This window comes from Camellia sinensis, chromosome 12 (genome assembly GCF_055761805.1).
Source record: "Camellia sinensis isolate YWXY chromosome 12, ASM5576180v1, whole genome shotgun sequence".
Classification (NCBI taxonomy): domain Eukaryota; kingdom Viridiplantae; phylum Streptophyta; class Magnoliopsida; order Ericales; family Theaceae; genus Camellia; species Camellia sinensis.
The window spans coordinates 101,483,816-101,489,815 of NC_138972.1; the positions used below are offsets into that span (position 1 = coordinate 101,483,816).

Consider the following 6,000-nt stretch of genomic DNA (forward strand, 5'->3'; position numbering starts at 1 on the left):
GTTGAATCTTCAAGGCTGTTGAAACCAGTGACTGCCCCTTTGTGTAGAAGACGAAGTAAGTTCAATATTTGATCTGTTGCCTTTCTTTATCAAATTTTGTTTGCTCAATAGCTTAGCTTCGTGGGGAAGATAGGCATTTGTTGACTGTCTTTTTCTTTATCAAACCGTGTATATCGTTGACTTTACCTTGGGAAGATGCATTTGTTTTCCTTGTGGTCTATAACTGGCAAAGTTCATTTTATTTTATTTTATTTTTATTTTTTTCAAACAATGATCACAAGCTTTAAATTTTGTAAAATCTATAAAATTTATGTGATATATTTAATAATTTTAATTTAAATATATATATATAGAGCTATGCACTTGTTTTTCGTATTTTATATATAATAATTAGTGATTGATTTTTCTTTTTTATAATATCTACAAATCATAACACATTTAATTATATGAATACATTTTATAGATGTCAGTTTTTATTGATTTTTTTTTTCTTGCAGGTTATTCAAAAAGATAACAAATACTCAAGTGATTGAAGCCCAAAAAACAACTATGTATGAATTTTTTTCTTCATAATTTATTTTTTAATTTTTATATGATCACGTTAGTATATAAACTCCAAATATATAAAGAGTAGTTGCATTTTTTTTATAATCATTTCATTTAATATTTAATTATAAATATTTTTTATTTTGTTATTGTAATGTGTTGTGATAACAATGTTGAAGTCACTAATTTTTTTTTTAAATATCTTTTTATAAGAAAAAAAAAATCAATACCTCAAAAAAAATTATTTATAATTTATTTTTTAATTTTTATATGATTATATTAGCATGTAAACTCCAAATGTATAAATAGTAGTTGCATTTTTTTTATAATCATTTCATTTAATATTTAATTATAAATATTTTTTATTTTGTTACTGTAATGTGTTGTGACAACAATGTTGAAGTCACTAATTTTTTTTAATTATCTTTTTAAAAGAAAAAAAAATCAATATCTCAAAAAAAATTATTTATCATTTAATTTTTAATTTTTATATGATTATATTAGCATGTAAACTCCAAATATATAAATAGTGGTTGCATTTTTGTTATAATCATTTCATTTAATATTTAATTATAAATATTTTTTATTTTGTTATTGTAATGTGTTGTGACAACAATGTTGAAGTCACTATTTTTTTTTAAATATCTTTTTAAAAGAAAAAAAAATCAATACCTCAAAAAAAAATATTTATAATTTATTTTTTAATTTTTATATGATTATATTAGCATGTAAATTTCAAATATATAAATAGTGGTTGCATTTTTTTTTTATAATCATTTCATTTAATATTTAATTATAAATATTTTTTATTTTGTTATTGTAATGTGTTGTGACAACAATGTTGAAGTCACTAATTTTTTTTAAATATCTTTTTAAAAGAAAAAAAAAATCAATACCTCAAAAAAAATTCTTTATAATTTATTTTTAAATTTTTATATGTTTATATTAGCATGTAAACTCCATATGTGTAAATAGTGGTTGCATTTTTTTATTTATTTATAATCTTTTCATTTAATATTTAATTATAAATATTTTTTATTTTGTTATTACAACACTGTTAAAGGCACAATTTTATTTTAAAAATATATTTTTTTTTAAATATCAATACCTAAAAAAAAATTCTTTAAAATTAATTTTTTAATTTTTATATGATTACATTAGCATGTAAAATCGAAATGTATAAATAGTGGTTGCATTTTTTTATAACTATTTTATTTAGTATTTAATTTGAAATATATTTTTTTAAATTTTGTTATTGTAATATGTTGTGACAACAATTTTGATGGCACAATTTTTTTTTTGTAAAAAAAATATCTTTCTATAAAATAAAAATAAAATAAAAATAAAAACAATAGCTCAAACAATGCCATGAAAAATGTCTTTATTCCTAATTACATTAGCATGTAAAATCCAAATGTATAAATAGTGGTTGAATTTTTTTTTATAATCATTTCATTTAATATTTAATTATAAATATTTTTTATTTTGTTATTGTAATGTGTTATAACAACAATTTTTTTTTTTAATGACGAAATTTGTTATTGTAATGTGTTGTGACAATAAATAGGGGTTGAATTTTTTTTTTTTTTTTTTTTTTTTGTAATACAGAATTCAAATTCAAAAATGCCACGACAAAAGGGTGCCAATGATGAACCCCCAAGTGATGATATTGGTTGAAAATTTGGAACTCAAGTTGAAGGCACTAGGCATCATATTATTTGCAAATTTTGTGGACATCACATTAAAGGTGGGATTACGCGTTTCAAACAACATTTAGCACATCAAACGGGGCAAGTGCATTCTTGTCCTAATGTTAGTAGAGACGTGATGCAAGAAATGATGAAACATTTACAAAATAAGAAAATGAGTAAAGCAGACAAACAAAAGAGAAAAACTGAACTGGAAGCACATATTAGGGGAGATGATCTTTATGATGAGGATGAAGGGGGAGATTTTGTAGATCTTCGAGATGATGACTCTGACTCTGATCCAGAGATGACTAGGGCTAGACAAGCAAGTATTCGTTCACAACAACAAATGAGAGGAAAGGCAACAATTTAGACGAGGTGTTGTAGGTCATGGATCACAATACGATGTAGGTGCTAGTTCTGGTGCAGGGGTAGTGGTCAAAGATTGCCAAAAGGGTCAGGTATTGCTAATGTTTTTTGTCGATCACAATCCGTGCGTGAAACTAGTGGGAGTGGACGTAATTCGATTAAGCCCAATGCTCCTGAAACAAGGCTAAGAGCAATGGATGTAGAACTCCAAAAGAGCAAGAGTACAAAGCAACGAAAAATCTCTACAATGAATTTACAGAAGTTAAAAGAGAGATTGGGACGGGCAGTGTCCAAGTTTATACTCTATAATCGTATTCCATTTAATGCAGTTGATTCAGAGTATACACAACCCATGCTTGATATTGCTGCTGAAGTAGGGCCAGGGGTAAAGGGTCCTAGTGCTTATGAAGTTTCTGAAGTATATTTGGGCATGAAGCATGATGAAATGACAGAATGGATAACATCATTTAAGGGAATTTGGGCAGAGAGAGGTGTATCCATCATGTGTGATGGTTGGAGCACTCTAACTCGGCAACACATCATCAACTTCTTAGTGTACTGCAATAGAGGTACTATATTTCACAAATCAATTGATGCCTCTAATATTATTAGTAGGACTGCTGAATATTATTTTGGGTTGTTAGATAAAGTTGTTGATGAAATTGGAGAACAATACATTGTTCAAGTGGTAACTGATAATGAACCTGCATTGAAAGCTGCCGGTAAAATGTTAATGAGAAAAAGAAAACATTTATATTGGACAGCTTGTTCAGCACATTGTATCGATCTCATGCTAAAAGACATAGCCAATAAGAAAAGTGTAGCAAAGGTGATTGAAGATGGTAAAACCATCACCAATTTCATTTATAATAGTGGATAGGTGTTGGATTTAATGAGAAAATTCACTGGAGATAGAGAAATGATTCGACCTGCCATCACTCGATTTGCTACAAATTTGATTGCCATTGAGAGTATTGTTAGATATAAACAACAATTGAGAGCTACGTTTAATAGTGATGAGTGAAAGAATTCTAGATGGGGGAAGGCAAAGACTGGGCAGCCTTACAATGTGAAAAAAATTATTTTGGGAAAAGAGTTTTGGCAAAAAGCAACAGAGCTTTGTAAAGTTCATGAGCCCCTAGTCAGAGTATTGAGGTTGGTTGATGGGGATGAGAATCCAACAATGGGTTTCATATATGAAGTTATAGATAGAGCAAAGTTGGCAATTAAAAGAGATTGTCGCCACTACACCGACTATTGGAAAATTATTGATACTCGATGGTCTTTTCAATTGCATCAAGATTTGCATGCGGCTGGTAAGTGTTACGGTTTCAATTATAAAATGTATGTTTATTTACAATTATTAATTGTCTTCTTATTTTTGAAGGATATTTTTTAAATCCTCAATTCCAATATGGTGTTACCTCATCCAATGAAATGATAAGAGAAGTGATGGATGGACTTAAAAAAGTCATTACCAGACTGGAGCCTAATATGGATGCTCAAGTGAAAGCAGCAAATCAAGTATGTACCAATTATTTAAATTTTAATAGTAATAATCTACTTTTGCAAATGTTACTTGTAATGATTGTCCAAATTGTAGTTGTTGCTGTTTCGAGATAAACATGAAACTTTTGGCACTCCTTTAGCACAAAGAGCGTGTAAACAATCAAATCCAGGTTTTATTTTCAAAATTACAAATTTACAATATATAAATACTTAAATAATTTTCTATCATATTTTGACTTATGTCTAGTGTAATGTAATTTTGTGCAGCTGAGTGGTGGATTATTCATGGCAGTTGTGCTCCTGAACTTCAAAAAATAGTTGTGAAAGTATTAAGTCAAACCACCACATCATCTCACTGTGAACGTAATTGGAGTGCTTTTAGTCTCATCCATACGAAGACGAGGAATAGATTAAAATATAAGAAAATTCAAAGATTAGTCTTCATCACCTACAACATGAGATTAAAATTAAGACATGTTAAAAGAAACAGCCAAGAGGAGATTGATAGGAGTTTTAATCCTATTAACTTGGATTACATATTTGAAAAAGATGATCCAATAAGTCCATGGATAAAAGAAAGGGAAAATCCTTTACTAGATGGTGTGGATAATTCTGAATGGCTAGATTTGGTCTCCGATGGTGGTGGTGGGGGTGGCGACGACAGCAATGGCGATGGCAGCGATGGAAACGATGGTGGTGACACCCATAGATATCAAGCTCGACGCACTTCTCAAAGCTCAACTCCTACTCCAACTCAAAGTGATAATAGTGGTGGTTTAACACCATCTGATGGAAGAGGTGATGATGGTGATGGTGATGGTGAAGGCACATCTCACGGTGACGGTGGTGGTGGCGGCGGCGACAATGGCGGTGATGGCGGTGATGGTACTAGTTTTGGTGTAGGAAGTGAAGATTTTATTGGAGGATTTGGATTATGTGATGTTGGGGAACATTATGATATTGGAGAACCTGTTGCACTTTTACCCCAACTACCTAGGAGGTTTCATGGTAGTGATACACGTGGAGTTGAAAGAAGAATAAGAAGTAAAGAACAACAACTTGATTCATCTGATAGTAGTCATAGTTATCCATATCACCCTTACCCATCCTATAGTAGTGATAGCCAGAGCTATCTTTACCCACCTCAACAAAATTATCCTTGGCCCTCTCAACAACATGGTCCTCTAGGATACAGTTTGCCAAATTATCAACAAACTCAAGAAGAGTATGTTGATCCTTTTCAGCCAAGGTATCCATTTTCTCTCCCAATGCACGAAACAGAAATGGATGACATGATGAGCACATTTACTTATATATTTCCTACTGGATGGGATGAAGGTAGTAGCAATCAAGCTCAACAATTTGATTCTCAAGATGCACCACGTCACTCATTTTGGTAGGGTGAAGGTAGTAGCAACAATCAAGCTCAACAATCTGAATCTCAAGATGCACCACGTCACTCATTTTGGTGGTGACATTATGTAATTTTAGTAGTAACATTATGTAAAATGTACTCTCTATTATTTGTGATTTATGCTATGATGTTATGTACTTTGTCAAGTTCTTCCATTATGGATGTATACTTTTTTAAAACTATTTGAGTTAAAATGTACATATGCTTCCACAAGTATAATAATTAAAAATAATTTTATACATCTAAGTTCAGCAAAAGGAATTTTTGCCACAAGTGTAATATGGATTTATAACATAAAAAGTCATTAATTATTGAAATAAAATGTAAAAAAATTCATTTTCTAGTGATTTAAAAATATGAAATATATTAGATCATACTTAAAAATTATGAAAATTTTATCAAAATTTATTTTAAAACCCAATAAATATGATTATAAAAAAATATATGCGTATCGGTAAGTTTTTTACAAATTGT

General features: G+C 29.5%; 1 long non-coding RNA gene across 1 annotated transcript; it reads left to right on the forward strand.

Moving 5' to 3' along the window:
• The first annotated feature begins 487 nt into the window (after positions 1–487).
• On the forward strand, positions 488–2,391 carry LOC145804685 (uncharacterized). The gene is made up of 2 exons (XR_014346931.1): positions 488–551; positions 2,155–2,391. It is a non-coding gene; the product is annotated as an uncharacterized LOC145804685 (long non-coding RNA).
• The last annotated feature ends 3,609 nt before the right edge of the window (positions 2,392–6,000 follow it).